Genomic DNA, 16,709 nt, shown 5'->3' on the forward strand with positions numbered 1-16,709 from the left:
CTAAGAGGTATTTTTCTGAAAATAAGTTATTTTTTAATATATGTACAACATATGTAATATGTATATTATAGGTAAACATGCCAAAACAGACACATATGAGTGTATTTGTGTGCATTTCTTCTCCCCTGAATATATACACATATGTGTGTGTTCTTCTAATAAGCTTCAGGTACTGCCAATAGAGTTATTTATAGCACTGGCTGGAACCACAAAGTGTTTAAGATTTTCATACCTGTAATTTAACAAGTTTCAAGGATGCTGCTGGTCTTATGAGTACTGGCATAGCATAGTAGGTACCTGGATCTGAGATGAAAAACTTTATTGCTCATTGCAAAACAAACAGCATGTATAGTACACTTGTGTGTTCTCCCAAGTCCCATGAGTGTAATGTGAGTAAACCCAGAACACCTGCTTGTGCAATAGCTTCAGGATAGAATAAGATCTCAGAGCTCAGGGAACTTCAGTATTTATAAAAGGGCAATAATCTAGCTGGCGTTGCCCTAGGGGGACACATTATCTTTGCGTTACTGCACATTAAGCATTCCTGCTTTTGCTTTAGAGGAAGACAATGTCTTTATCTATCAAGGTATTTTCGCTGTACCAAAACCATCTTTTTAAATTAGCCTATAACATGGGCAGTTAATTATTTTCTGGCAAGACAGCCAAAACTCTGAGACTTATACAAAGCTGCGTGTCAATCAAAACACAAAACAACAGCAATAACAAAACACAGAAACACCATATCACATTGGCATATTCTCATGGCTCAATGACTTAAAACTGAAATCCTCATGAATGATAAGCAGTTACTCATTTTAAATAGAGTTTGGGGTTAGGAGTGTTAGCACATCAGGTTGAGCCACTGCTTGGGATATCCACATTCCCCATCTAAGAACCAGAGAAGCTCCAGCCCACCACTTCTGATTCATTTCCTGAAAAATACACCCAAAAAGGCATCAGTAGTGAGCTAAGCACTACGGTTGCTGCCAGTTATGTGGGAGATCTGCATTGTGCTCCACACTCAATACAGTCTGTCCCTGCCTCAGTTGTTGTGCATTTATTAGGACTAAATCAAGGCAGGTTTCTTTATAATACCCCTTCTCTTTCTGTTACTCTTTCAAAAGGTACATATCTTTAAAATATTTTTTTAAAAGATCTGATTATTTATTTAATAGGCAGAGTTACTGAGACGAGAGAGAGAGAGAGAGAAATCTTGTTCATTTCCCAAATGATCCCAATGAATGGAGCTGTGCCAAACTGAGCAAGGAACGTCTCAAGGTCTCCCACATGGGCTCAAAGGCCCAAGTACTCATGCCACCTTCTTCAGTTTCCTCAGGTGCTTTACCAGGGAGCTGGATCAACAGTCTAGCAGCCAGGACACAGTGCTGGCACTGCGAGAAGTGGCTTTACTGCAGCACAGGCCCAAAATATGCATCATTCTGAAATAGTTTTATTCATGCTAATATTGTAACTGAAAAAATGATGTTCTAATTTTCTGATCTCTCACGAACACTTTTTGTTTCAGTCATACCAAAATTAAAAGTTTCATTTATAATTACAACATTTAATAAAGTAAAACCAGCATTAATTTATATAGATTTTAAATATTTTAAATAATACATAGATTAATATAAAATATATATGATCCTTGTGACCTAAAAGAGAACTAGCAAGCAAATATGGCATATACAACCTTTAAACAGGAAAAGCTTTTCATTCCAAATCATTTGAGGGAGCAAAGAAAATGTTACTCAAATTATGTATTTTTACCTGCATATACGTGGAAAGGCTTGTCTTCTTTTAATAATTTATATTGTTGCAACCATACAATTTTTGAGTACCTTGCTGTGATAACTTCTTAAAACTCCTATCTGCAATTTTCCTTTGACAAATCACACAATATTAGTATATAATAGCTTATTTTTAAGAAACGTATTTATCTTAAATACCAGGTTTATGCAATTTTCATCCATGTTAAGAAACGCCCAAATCAAAAAAGCTACCATTAAATATGTATTACTTTTTATTCCTTTCAGTGTTCTATTTTTAGAAGTTTCAAATGCAAAGACAAGTGAAAAGAATAACAATGAAACTAACTTACCTTACATTTAAATTAATAATTACTAGCTTTCTTTTTATTATCTCTTTAGGAATTTACAAGAAAATTTCTATGAACACACTTTAATGCTTTATACATACTGCAATGGTTTTAATATTTTCTTAAACTGAAAATAATCTCAGATTTTAAACTTATTTTATTTCCTAATAAAATGATTCTTAAATTATATATTTAATAGCAAACACACCTGCTGATTAGAAGATTTTTATATACTTCTTCTTAACCTTAAAATATATTTCACATGCATACAGCAGAATTTTACTCACACATCATTTTTCTGTGTGAATATATTTTGGAATTGCTAATAAACAATTTTGTTTATGTTTGAATTTTTCAACTTTGTTTTTGCAACATTTCACTGTATATCTTTATTTCGAGAAATAAATTTTGTAGCAAGCTATGGCTTCAAACTTCTTTTTTATTTTTCATTTTTACCACCTCCTAGAATAATCATTCTCATTGTTTCTAGCTTACTCTTCACTTTACAACTAATACATCCCCTGTGTCACCCAGCAGAAATAAGCAAAAGGAAAAAAGGTAGATGATAGGCAGACAAACATATACATAGATACTGTATTTTTACGGTAAAGGCAATATGTAGAACTCTTCAAATATTAGTTATTTATTTCTATTTTATTTAAAAGACAAGGAGGCTGAGATATAGAGAAAGACACATCATCTGATGATGTATTCCCAAATTGCAGGCCACAGCCAGATCTGGGCTAGGACATAGCAAGAGCCCATTTGCTTAGCAGGGACTCTTGTACTACAGGCATCTTGTGTTTACTCTCCAACTGCACATCACAGAGCATGGCATTGGAAGCAGAGCAGCTGGAATTCCATCAAAAACTTGAGTCGCATGTTGAAACAAATTCCTGCCTCAACTCACGTCTCCTACTAAACACAATCACGTGTTTGCATGTCTTCTTTCCAATTATTTTAACACTATTCCATAGATTACTCCATCAGCCTCTCACAGGCATTTGCATTACAACTGTTTCCACTACAATAGCACAGTTAAGCAATTTTAAAATGATTTATTTTACTCAAAAGACAGTTACAGAAGAAGTAAGAGAAAGAGAGAGAGAGAGAGAGAAAGAGAGAGAGAGAGAGAGAGAGATTTTCTGTTAGCTATGTCACTCCCCAAATGCTCCTTAAGGCCAGAGTTATATGTTTCTTTGGCCAGCAGCCAAGAGTTTCTTTTGGGTGCAGGACTCCAGGCCTTGGGGCATCCTCTACTACATTCACAGATCATAAGCAGGGAGTTGTATCAGAAATGTAGCAACTGGGACTCAGTCCAAAGGTCATGAGCGATGCTAGCACTAAAGACGAAAGATTAGCCTGAAATATAAATAGCGTACTAATATATATGAAATATAAATAGCATACTGATCCCTAGTTGAGACCATCTAGTTACAAATGGCATAACTTCCTTCTTTTTAATTGCTAAATAATATTGCATGGACTAGATCTACCACAGTTTCTTTAACCATTCTCCTTTAGACACACATCTGGATTGTTTCCATGTCTTTGCTATTGTAAATTGTGTACTTTTCATTTCCTTTGGGTATATTCCTAAGAGCAGGATAACTAGGTCATATGGCAGGCTTATTTGCAATTTTCTAAGTGTACTCTCTATGCTGATGTCCATAGTGGTGGTACTAACCTGCACTCCCATCAGATGTGCAAGAGGGCAACTTTCTCCCCACATCCACCCCAGCAGGTATTGTTAATAGAGTTCTGAATGAAGGTCAGCCTCATTGGAGTTAGGTGGAACCTCAATGTGGTTTTCTTTTGTATTTCCTTGATGGCTAGGGATCCTAAGCATATCTTCATGTCTGTTAGCCACTTAAATGTGTTCTTATGAAAAATGTCTGTTCATTTCTGTTGCTCATTTTTTCACGTTTTTTTTTTTCTGGGCTTCTGAAACTCTTTGTAAATCCTAGACATCACTGCCCTATCAGCTGTGTAGTGTGCAAAACATTTCTCCCATTCTGTTGGTTGCTTCTTCACTTTGTTAATTGTTTCCTTTGCTGTACAGAAGCATTTTAACATGATGTAATCCCTTTTGTTCATTTTGTCCTTGAAGGCCTTTGATTTGGGTCTTTTCTAAGGAGTCTTTCCCTGTTTCTATTTCCTGGAGAGTGCTGTCTATATTTTCCTTGAATGGTTTGATGATTTCTGAGTGTAGATTTAGGTCCTTGAACAATTTAGAGATGGTTTTTATATAATATCACAGGTGTGGGTCTTGCTTCTTAATTCTGCAAGCTGCTATCCAGTTGTCCCAACAGCATTTGTTCAGTAGATCAAGCTTTTATCCTGGATCGTTTTTTTAGTTTTCTTGTCAAAGATTAATTGTCTAGGAGAACTTCCAGCAGTCTGTTGGTTGCTGGCAGGTCCCAGGCCGGGTAGGACTCCATGCTTGTGTCCCTGGCTCCAGCCATCATGAACATACGGTAAGCTGGGCCTGCACGGCAACCATTTGGCACCAGGCTCTGCATGCTGGCTGACCAGGTCTGGGGTCTTAGGGGTATTGAACTGCTGCCTAGGTATGTCCATGTTGAGCCCACTGTGCTTGTGACTTGTGAATCAGTTCTAAAGGACTCCCAATGACAATGTAACTTTCCCTTGAATGCAAGCAAGGGTGCTGAGATCTGGTGGTTTGGAGGAGAGATTGGACAAGATTTCTATGGGGCAGACTGATATACCAGTCTACTTTAGATTCCTGTGTAGAACCTGTTATTACCAAATAGTGCTGAGCACCACACAATAGTCCATACAAAAGCTAACGCTGGGGGCTAGCCTAGCATGACCATATCCTAGTATTTGACAGAATGTTCGATCAGGGGACAGGTCACATTAGGCAGGGTCAGGACACTAACCAGCACATGAGAAAAACATTTCCAGGGGCATATTCTGTGGGGGATGTGTGGGCCAAACCCTGTGGAGATACTAGTCCCACTGGTTAGCTCAAGAGTTGGAGTGGTGATGGGCTAAGCTAGGTGTGACCATGGAACCTGCCATCACTCACGGGTGAGGAATTGACAACAGTCTGGGCTGGTCAAAGCAGCAGCACTGGAATATGCATCCTAAATAGGGTGTGGGGTGGGCTGGCCTGCAATGTTCACCAGCACCTACAAGCCCAAAATGGAAGGCCAGCTGTGCCAGGCACTGGCCTAACACCCACTGACATGTACAAGTGCATGGGAGTGGGTCAAGAGGGTGAACTTGGGAAATTCCTTTAATGGGTTATAGCTCCCGCTGGTGATCACATGGTCCAGACCTGGGGGGTCGGACAAGCTGAGCAAAGTAGCTCCAATGGCTGGCTAATGTCTAGGTTGGTTATGGAAGGGGGTGGACTTGGCAGGGCCAAGCAAACCTTAGCTCAGAAGCAAAAATAGAAATAAGGCTGGAGCACAGGTCATGCCGAGCTAGGCTCTTACACCGACTGGTCTGCCTGAGCCAGGATGCCAGACCACAGCATCTAAGGCAAAGGCAAAGACAGGTGAGGGGCTATGCCAAGCTGGGTCAAAGCAACCACTGGCAAGCATGTGATTTATGGCTAGGAACAGGCCCAGTTGGGGAGCTAAAAGGATACCCTAGTTGGATTGGGGTTCACACTGGTCAGCGTGGTGGCTGGAGTGGGGGTTGCGTTCTGGTCTGGATAGGGCTGCAGTGTCCCTTGGTACAAACGTGGACTGAGACTGGACACACCAAGCCAGGCTAGACTCCAGCACCATCTGGGGCTCTGGAGGATCAGGGTAGATGTAGGACAGATTAGGCTAGGTCTCTGCCCCTTCTGAGCCATGTGTAATCCATTTCTAGGTATGGACGAGCCGTGGCTAGGTTGAAACATCCAAAAGTAACAACCAGAATGGGTTGAAGGCAAGTCAGGAAAGGCCACTATTGCTGCTAGGACAGGAGGTAGACGAAGTAGGGCTGGCTCATGGAGCTACCAGAATGCATGAGATCTGGCATTGGGAGGGGTTCGGATGGAGGAGCCTGAGCAACTGTTCTGGCAGGGCACAGTCCCTGCAGGTGAGGACAAGGAACACGATAAGGAGCAGCTCAGAACAGGCCAGGGAAAGGTACTCATTGGCATACATTTGGCACAGGTTGGGGGCGAACCAGGCTGAATCAGTTCACATCACCCACTGGTGAATCTGAGCACCAGAACAGTGAGGGTCAGGCAGGATTGGTTGCAACGCATACCAGTACACATTACAGTCAGGATTGGGTACGTGCTGGGCTGTAACCCTTACTAGCTGGAATTAGGGCCAGGCTGGGCTGGGCCAAGTTATAGCACCAATTGGCAAATGTCAAGGCAAGGCAGGCCATGCCAGGCTGGGCCACAGCACCCAAGCAGCACACGTAAGAAGCAGGGAGGGAGGGGCAAAGCCGGCAGGGCGAATGTGGAAGGACCCACTGTTGGAACACCTCACCCACTGGAGAGCATGAGTCAGGATGAGACAGAACAGACCAGACAGGACTACAACACCTGTGGGCCTCATGTGAGCCAGATCAGGAGTCAGGCTTGGTTGACTGTCCATACTGGTGTAAGCATGAATCAGAATGGGTGAGGGTTGGTTGGGCTTTGCCGCAGGATCAACTGGCAGATGCTAGCACTGGGGGCTAATCTGTCAAGCTAAATGACAGAACCACCCCAAAAGTGCATAATCTGGGAGTGGGCCCAGGAGGGAAACAGTGGGCCCTTCCCTCTTGGGTTATGACTCCCACAGGAGAGCATGAAAAAAGGGCTGGGGCAGACCTGCCTGAACAGAAAAGCACCTACCAGCATGTGCATGGGCTGGCTAGTGGGGCTGGTTGAGTTGAACCAGGCTTCAATGCCCATTGACATGTAGAATAGTTGAATGGGATGTGAGACAGACCAGACAAGTCTGTTATACATACAGGCAAGCAAGAGAACCAGGGCAGGGGTTGGGCCTGGTGGGGGTTTTAGTGGGTCACTCCAACTAGGCTGCAGCTCCTACTGGTTTTTGTGAGGGCCGAGTGTGTGTTGGGCAGAATCAAGCTGGACTGCAACACCCGTTGTTTCTTGTGGAAGACAGGGCTGGAAACAGAACTGACCCAGCAATTGCAACCAACAGCTGATTAGGGCGACAGACTGTGCTGGGCCCTATACTGGAAAGTACACACAAGAATCTACTCTGGGATCAGGTCAGACAAAGTTTGTTTGGGAATCTCCCCAACTGAACTGACAGACTCAGAACCCCAAACATGAAGAGAAGTATAGGTTCCATGGCCTGCCACAGAGTGCAATTGTCAAAGCTCAGCCTCCTCAGAGACTCAGATGGAGCAGTGGACAGCATATCCAGATGCAAATGGAGGATTTGGCAGTACACTGGAGCCTGCAGAGGACATCTGGTACCACAATAGAGGATGGAGAACAGGACAAATCAACCAACTATCCTGGCGATGTGTTGGCAATGAAAATCTGGGCAAATGGGGACTCCAAGGTGGGCTGTGTCAGCCAGTGGATTCTGTAGTAATTTCATCGTGCCTGGAAGGGTGAGATTGGCAGCAATTCAGAACTATTGAAATACCGAAACCACTTGAGCAGGACCCTTGGAGCATGCCCCACATCGAGGACCTGGTATGGGAGGAAGGATGGGTGGGACTTCTCCCTTTTACCTCCCCCTTTGCCCCAGATACAGGGGGGAAAGCAATAATGTGGAAGCAACAGTCTTACCCACTTAAAAAACAAACAAAAAGAAAGTGAACTGTTTTTAGAAGTGGATTTTATGGTAAATGCATCTTTACAAACACCTGTAAATAAATTAGTTGTCTGCACATGTATGGGCTCCCTTCTTGTGTTTCTATTCTGTTCCATTGATCTTCTTCTGTTTCTGTGCTAGTGCCAGACTGTTTTGATGACCACTGCTCTGTAGTATGTCTTGATGTCTTTTAATTGTGATTTCTCCAGCTTGGTTTTTATTCTTCAGGATAACTTTGGCTATTCATGGTCTCTTGTGTTTCCAGATGAACTTTTGTGTCATCTATTCTATTTCTAAGAAGAAGGTTGTTAGAGTTTTGATTGGGATTGCACTGAAATGTGTATTACTTTTGATAATATGGACATTTTGATGTTGATCCTGCCAACCCAGGAACATAGTAAGTTTCTCCATTTTTCAAAGTCTTCTATTTCTGTGTTTAATGGTTTATAGTTTTCATCATAAAGGTCTTCCACATATTTGTCTGGCTTAATTTGTAGGTATTTAAGATTCCTCTCTGCTATTTTAAAGTGGACTGTACTTTCAAACTTTCTCAGCCATGAAATTATTTGTGAACACCAGTGCCATTGATTTGTGATTATTAATTTTGTATCATGCTATCCAGCCAAAGTCTCATATGATATCCAGTAGTCTCGTGGCTAAGTTTTTTGGTTCTCCTATGTAGAAAATCATGTCATCTGCAAATAGAGATACTTTCAGTTCCTCATTTCCAATTTAGATTCCTTTAATTCCCTTTCTTACCTAATAGCTCTGGCAAGGACCTCCAATTCTATATTGAAGAGTAGTGGTGATAGTGGACATCCCTGTCTAGTTCCAAATTTTAATTGAAAGGCTTCCAATCTTTCCCCATTTAGTATGATACTGGCATTGGGTTTTTCGTAAATTGTTAGATTATGTTTTAGAATGTTCCTTCAGTGCCTAACTGGCTTAGGGTTTTCAGCATGAAATGGTGTTGGATTTTGTCAAATGCCTTCCCTCCATTTATTGAGATGATCATATGGCTTTTATTTTTCAATTTGTTAATGTGATGTATCACATTTATTAATTTGTGAATGTTGAACCATCCCTGCATTCCTGGAATGAATCTCACCTAGTCCGGATGAATGATCTGCCTAATGCGCTGTTGGATCCTGTTGGCAAGTATTTTGTTGTTTATCAAGGATATTGGTCTGTAGTTATCTTTCCTGTTGTTTTTGTATCTGCTTTGGTATTATGGTGATATTGGTTACACAGAGTTTGTAAGGATTGCCTACTTCTTTATTGTTTAAAAAAATCTTGTGGAAGATTGGAATAAGTTCCTCTTGAAAAGTTAGGTAGAATCCAGCAGTGAAGCCATCTGGTCTAGGCCTTTTCTTGATTGGAAGGGTTTTAAATACCAATTCAATTTCAGCCCATGTTGTAGGTCTATTTAGATTGTTAATTGGTTCTTGGTTTAGTTTTGATGGATTGTATGTGTCAAAAAATCTGTCCATGTCTTCTAGATCTTTTGATTTTTTTTGCATATAGTTGCTTGTAATAATTCCTATTAATTCTCTGTATGTCCCAGGTATCTGTTGTTATATTTCCTTTTTCAGCTCTGATGCTATCGATGCGTATATTCTCCCCTCTTTTTTTATGTTGATTAGTTGAGTGGGAAGTCTATTTTGTTGATTTTCTTAAAGAACCATCTCTTGGATTTATTGAGCTTATGTATAGTTTTTAGGGTTTTTTATTTGGTTTATTTCCTCCTTTATGATTATTTTTTTTTCCTACTAATCTTGGGATTGCTTTGCTGTTGGTTTTCTAGTTCCTTCAACTGTAGGGTTAGTTAATTTACTTGGTTCCTTTCTAGTTTCTTAACATAAACATTGATTTGAGATGAACTTTCCTCTTATCACTGCCTAGACTGTGTCCTACAAGTTTTGATATGTTGTGTCCATGCCTCACCTGTTTCAAGCACTGACCTCTGATCCCTACCTCTCTGTGTAAGATGGCACCTGGCAGGACACCGGCAGAGATCTTGGGCTGTCGTCTATCAGAACCATGGGCGACACAGACCATACAGGATGCAAGGCTGGTGCTGCTTTTCCTGTGGGTTCAGCTCAGTGTGATTAGCAAGAAACTAGCACACTCCAGACTGTCCCTTGATATCCGCACTCTCTGCTTCACTACTTAAGATGGTGCCCATCAGGATCCTGCTATAGACTCTCAGGGGCTGCTGATTTTCAGTTCCATCGACCACATGGCACCTGCAGGACATGAAGCTGTCGTTGTCCCCTCGTGGGTGTAGCTCAGTGGGATCAGCTAGAAGCAAGCCCACTCTGTGCCTTTCCCTAAACTCTACACTCTCTACCCCACCCCAAGACAGCACCCAATCTGTGCTATAACATTTATTCTGCTACTTTTTCAACTCCTGGAGTCTGCAACTCTTTTCTAGCCATTGCCAGGCCGTACTATTCGGCAAGACTGGCAGGTCTCAGTCTTCATTTGCGTCCTGAATGCCCCACGCAAACCCCACCTCCCACTTTGTTGCCACAAGAGCCGGGCCATGGCTGCTGCTGCTGGATTCTTGGCTGTCGCTGGGGTTTGGATGGCTGCTTACCAGCGGCTGTTAGATTTTCTGTTCACTGCAACACCCGTTCACTGTTGCTGCCACTTCCCTGTGTACAGAGGGTCTCCAAGTACTACCCTGCCACCTGCTTGAACCCTATCTTTTTCCTGTAACCTATCCCTTGTGCTTCACCCTAAAAGTTCTCTGTCATCCAACCCTAATTTGCCTGTCAGTCAGCCAGTTAGTGGGGATGTTTGTTGGCTGCTGCCACCTTGTGGGTGACCCTGTTGACCCTGGATAGTGTCTTTCCAATGATTCCGTTTGCTGTTTGCTGTTTTGAGAAATTTTGTTTTGTGGTCCTCTTTGTTGGCTCTGTCCCTGCCTTTATCCCGCCAAATCTGGGGAGTTTCAAATGCCATTTCCAGCAATTCTACTCTTCCTTTTCTCTGCTCTGCCAATGTTTATATCTCTCCATGCACTTAACACCAACCCTCCGCAGGCAGCCATCTTCACAGACTCTGCCTTCTTCTTTTTTTTTTTTTTTTTATAAAATGAAATAATTGCCAGCTCGATCACAATTTCATGGGTAATAAATTGGGATGACCATCTTTTCATGCAGACATGCTCACAGAAATTCTTAGTTCTGTCCCCTGTTCAATTTGTATGTGTAAGTGTAAGTTGATAGCAAGAAATAAACAGATAAAAGTAGTAATGCCTGAGGTATTTTTTAAAGACAGTTAACAGAGAAAGGGTTGGGGATAGTAAAAACATTGCCCATGTGATGGTTTAGTCTTCAAATGGGTGCACACCTGGGTTTATGCCAGGTTGAAGTCAGAATATGGGATGTTGGCATTACAGGTAGCAACTCAAATCAATATGCCATAACACTTAGTGTAACTGAGGTCTTTGTTAATAACCATTCAATGATTGTTCTGATAAAACATGAAACAGTAATAGCTGGGGAACTGCCCTTTGAACATAATTATGTGTGGCATTTGATTAAGAAGTCCCTATGGGTATATATTATAAAAAGCAATTCTATTAAAAGATGAGTTTACTTATGTTTTAATATAATCAATTGATAATGTTAACAGTGTTTGATTGCTATGCATAATTAAATTTAATATTCCCTTTTGGTTTAGTTTTTTGATAAAGAGAATTTTGAACATCAAAGTACTTTTTAAACTTGGTCAGTGGCTGTAATCCAAACTGCAAAGCTTTTAGTTAAACTCCTTAGTTTCACTCCATTCACATAAGCATGTCAGGAGTGAATGCCATAGTGAAAATCCAAGCTTGAAAATTAATCCTCTTTTATGATTCTTTCCATTAACTACCCAAGCCCTGTGCCAGCCGGCTGGAACACCAGCTTCCACTATGCCGTTAAGGTCTTGGAAAGAAGTTCAATATTCATGCCATGAGAGAAATTGCACAGATTTGTAAATCTTGGTAGAAATTTAAGGACCGTAAAGTACACATCTCTGATTTCTGAGGTAAAATGAAGTAGAGAAAGGTAAATCAGTGCTCAAGGTCAGGTATCAAGTATATCTCATAGCAACACCAGCAGCCCTAGTTTTCATACTTCTACTCCTGCATACTTCAGATTTCATTAGTTAGCAATTTCACTTTCCAATTGTGTATGCAATCATGTTTGTGCATGTTTGTGTGTATGTGCTGAGGACTGGTCTAATAAAGTTCCAACGAGTTGCAAATGCTTAGCAAGTATAGCATACAGGATACTTTCCTGTGGAGGCTTTGTCCTGAATTAACTGGTTAGACTACCCACTGTTTAATTGCAACATCTTCATTTCCCTGGGTGTTATATACTATGATGTCAAGTATAACTGGGCCCAGATAGGCTTTCTGGTTGAGCTATAAAGAGCCTACCTTGCAAATGAGATATTTATCTACAAGATGTATTTAAATGGTACACCTAGTCTGAAATAAATTAGATACTTGGCATTTTATCATCAGTTTATTACCTTTACAACCATTCACTTGGATTATCTCAGCTTTCTTATTCACCCAGACATTTGAAGACAAATGAAATAAATTTTAATTTTTAGCTCTTGGAGAACCATAAGTTTCAATTCTTTATGCCCCCAAATTCATTTTAAAAAATCTAAATTTCAGCTCATAGAAGTAAAAGGATAGAAACTCGGGTATGGTGCAAGAGCGTAGTGGTTAAAGTCCTTGCTTTGCATGTGCCAGGATCCCATATGGGTACCAGTTCTAATCCCAGCAGCTCTGCTTCCCATCCAGCTCCTGCTTGTGGCCTGGAAAAGCAGTTGAAGACTACCCAAGACTTTGGGACTCTGCACCCGTGCGGGAGACCCAGAAGAGCTCCTGGCTGCTGGCTTCAGATTGGTTAAGCTCCAGCCGTTGTGGTCACTTGGGGAGTAAACCACTGGATGGAAGATATTCTTCTCCGTCTCTCCTCCTCTTTGTATATCCGCCTTTCCAATAAAATAAAATTTTTAAAAAGGAGTAAAAGGATAGAAACTTAATCCAACAAGGTGCTCAGATTTGGGGCCTTGAAAATGTGAGTAAACTAAATTATTAGGGAGTCTCCATGATTAAACCTTGGTTGTTGTATAAGGAGGCACAGATATTCTCACTTCTTGTCACTTAATATATGAGGCCATTGTTGATAGCAAGAAGATCCCTAAACTTTCACTACCAGAACTATAAAATAAGTTTCTTTTATTTATACAATGTGTCCCATTCTATTCCTTGGTGTAATGTAAACCAAGTAGCAGACACATTTCACCCACATTCACATGATCCTGCATTGCCTATCAGAAGTCAGTACAAATAAGTTATTCTGAAGTTTGAGCTCACACTCCATATTTTGCCATTTAGTATCTCATAGTCACACACATTTTGATTCTTTCTTATACAAGTTCTACAGGATAGGCAAACAGGTCATTCTGTAAGGTCTAGGGGAAAAAAAGCAACTTTGCCTTTTTTCTTTATAACTTTTTCCCCTATAATTTGTTTTTTTCTAACACCATGACCCAGTCATAATTTATGCAATTCTTTAAGCCCCTAATTATTCACCATTATTTGTATATTTCTGGGCTGTTTTTCTTATCTTAGTGATTCTCAATCTTTTTTGAATATAGAACTTAACCTTTAAAGCAATGTTGGTGTGACAGAAGGAGTCAAAATGGCTGACAAAGGTGGACTGATGTGACCGGGGGTCTGGAAAGTTAGGGATGGGAGCAGACAGAAATGAGTGCAAGAGGAAGAGAACCGTGGGGAACACTGTGGGGAATCCCCCAGTGCCAACAGGACTCTACAAACTCCTCAAAACAATAGAAAACGAAGCAACCCTTTCAAACTCATTCTATGAAGCCAATATCACCTTAATATCAAAAACAAATAGAGAATCAACAGAGAAGAAAAACTACAGACCAATCTCCCTGATGAACATTGATGCTAAGATTCTCAACAAAATCCTAGCCAATAGAATTCAAAAAAACATCAGACAGATCATTCCTCTGGACCAATTAGGATTCATCCCAGGAATGCAGGGATGGTTCAACATATGGAAATCCATAAATGTGATACACCACATCAAAAATAGTATCAATTGATGCAGAAAATGCTTTCAGCAAAATCCAACACCACTTCATGCTAGAAACCCTAACCAGGGTAAGCATAGAAGGAACAATCCACAACATAATCAAAGCAGTATATGAAAAACCCAATGCCAGCGTCATACTGAATGGAGGAAAACTGGAACCCTTTCCACTGAGATCTGGAACAAGACAAGGATGTCCACTATCACCACTGCTATTCACCATAGTCCTAGAGGTACTCGCAGAGGCCATAAGACAAGAGAAACAAGTCAAAGGAATTCAAATGGGAAAGGAAGAAGTCAAGCTTTCACTATTCGCAGATGACATGATCCTTTACATAGAAGAACCAAGAGACACAATACAGAAACTGCTAGAACTTATACAAGAGTTTGGTAGAGTGGCAGGGTATAAAATAAATGAGCAAAAATCAACAGCCATAGTGTATGCAATCAACCTCAAGAGGGAAAAAGATCTATGCAGCAGGGTACCATTCAAAATAATAGAAGAAATTGAAGTATCTAGAATAAACCTCACCAAATTGTAGGAGACCTCTTTGAAGAAAACCCAAAAAGCTTTAAAAAGAAATTGAAGAAGACCTCAAAAGATGGAGAAATATCCCATGCTCTGGGATAGGTAAAGTAAATATCGTTAAAATGTCCATACTATCAAAAGTAATGTATATATTCAATGCAACCCCAATCAAATTACCCAAAACATTCTTCATGGAACTGGAAAAAATGATACAAAGGTTCATCTGGAACACAAAAAAGCATGAATAGCTAGAACCATCCTAAAGAACAGGAAGATAACAGGGGGAATCACAATTCTGGACCTTGGTCATACTATGGGGTGGTGGTTTTCTTTTTTTTTTTAATATTTATTTATTTTTATTACAAAGTCAGATGTACAGAGAGGAGGAGAGACAGAGAGAGGAAAATCTTCCGTCCGATGATTCACTCCCCAAGTGAGCCGCAAAGGGCGGTACACGCCTATCTGAAGCTGGGAACCAGGAACCTCTTCCGGGTCTCCCACGTGGGTGCAGGGTCCCAAGGCATTGGGCCGTCCTTGACTGTTTTCCCAGGCCACAAGCAGGGAGCTGGATGGGAAGTGGAGCTGTCAGGATTAGAACCGGCATCCATATGGGATCCTGGGGCGTTCAAAGTGAGGACTTTAGCCTCTAGGCCACTGTGCCAGGCCCGGGGGTGGTGGTTTTCAAAACAGCCTGGTATTGGCACAAAGATAAAGAGGAGGATAATTGGAGCAGAACAGAAGCAACAGAAGGGAATTCATGCAGATACAGCCAAATAATCTTTGACAAAAATCAGATGACAATCCAGGTAAGTAGGAAGGTCTCTTCAATAAATGCTGTTGGGACAACTGGTTAATATCCTGCAGAAACAAGATAGAACCACATCTTTTACCATGCATTGTGATCAAATCTAAATGGGTAAAAGACCTAAACCTACATCCAGAAACTTTCAAACTTTCAGAAGAAAATATTGGAAACACCCTGCAAAATTTAGGTGTAGGCCCTGAGTTCCTAAAAAAAATCAAAAGCAATAGCAGTCAAGACCAAAATAAACACATGGGATTACATCAAGCTAAGAAGCTTCTGTACAGCAAAGGAAAGAATCACTAAAGTAAAAAAGCAACCCACAGAATGGGAGAAGACCTTTGCACGCTACATAGGTGATATCAGGCTAATCACCAGAATACACAAAGATCTCCAGAACAAGCAAAACACCAAAACAACTAAACCACTCAAGAAATGGGCATGGGAAATGGGAAGACATTTCACAAAGAATAAGCTCAAAAGGCAAAAAAACATATGATGAAATGCTCAAGTTCCCTGGCAATAAGGGAAATCCAAATGAAGACAACAATGAGGTACCACCTAACACCAAGAAACCACCAACACTTGCTGGCGAGGATGTGGGGAAAAGGGAACACTACTGCACTGTTGGTGGAACAGCAGGTCGGTACAGCCACTATGGAGATCAACATGGAGAACACTCAAAGAACTGAAAATCTACATAGCATATGATCCAGCAATAGCACTTCAGCGAGTATATTCAAATTACCTGCTGCACGGGAAACCAGCATGCACCCTTATGTTTTTTAGCAGCACAATCAATAATTGTAAAAACTTGGAAGCAATCGAAATGCCCATCAAAAGACTGGATGAAAAAACTATGGTTTATCTACTCCATGTAATACCACTCAGCTATTAAAAAAAAACAAAATGTAGTTCATTGTGGCCAAATGGGCCCAAATGGAAACCATTATGCTAAGGGAAATGAGCCAATTCCAAAAGGTTAGATACCATATGTTTGGCATAATTTAAGATGAAACAATGTCAATCAAATAAATAGTACCTATAAATTGTAATATTATTTTAACCTCAAACAGCCTGTATCACATGCAATAAGATATTGTGATGTAATCAATGAACCAATAATCAATGGGAGTCAGACTGCTTGTGATCTACATCAAAGAACTATAAAACCTAATATACTTTTAATACCCTATGTTATTCCATAATGGGGCAGGAGAGCAGAGAAATCCTCCACCTCCTTTCAATGTGTGAGGAAGACATTAAGTATAACCTTTCAATAATATAGTAGTCACAGGATATGGTTAAGGACTTGCATTTTCTAACATGTTTGTCACTCAATACCATATCAATTAACTCCATGATGTTGTAAATTATTGTTGATGTCATGTTG

The 16,709-nt window shown here is 40.7% G+C and overlaps 1 long non-coding RNA gene across 1 annotated transcript in view; it reads right to left on the bottom strand.

The window, feature by feature from the left end:
- LOC131481106 (uncharacterized) overlaps positions 1-370 on the bottom strand; it is a 67,658-nt gene extending 67,288 nt beyond the window's left edge. The window contains exon 1 of the long non-coding RNA XR_009246040.1: positions 233-370. This is a non-coding gene — a long non-coding RNA (uncharacterized LOC131481106). The remainder of the gene's footprint in view (positions 1-232) is intronic.
- Positions 371-16,709: the final 16,339 nt, after the last annotated feature.

This window comes from Ochotona princeps, chromosome 9 (genome assembly GCF_030435755.1).
Source record: "Ochotona princeps isolate mOchPri1 chromosome 9, mOchPri1.hap1, whole genome shotgun sequence".
Classification (NCBI taxonomy): domain Eukaryota; kingdom Metazoa; phylum Chordata; class Mammalia; order Lagomorpha; family Ochotonidae; genus Ochotona; species Ochotona princeps.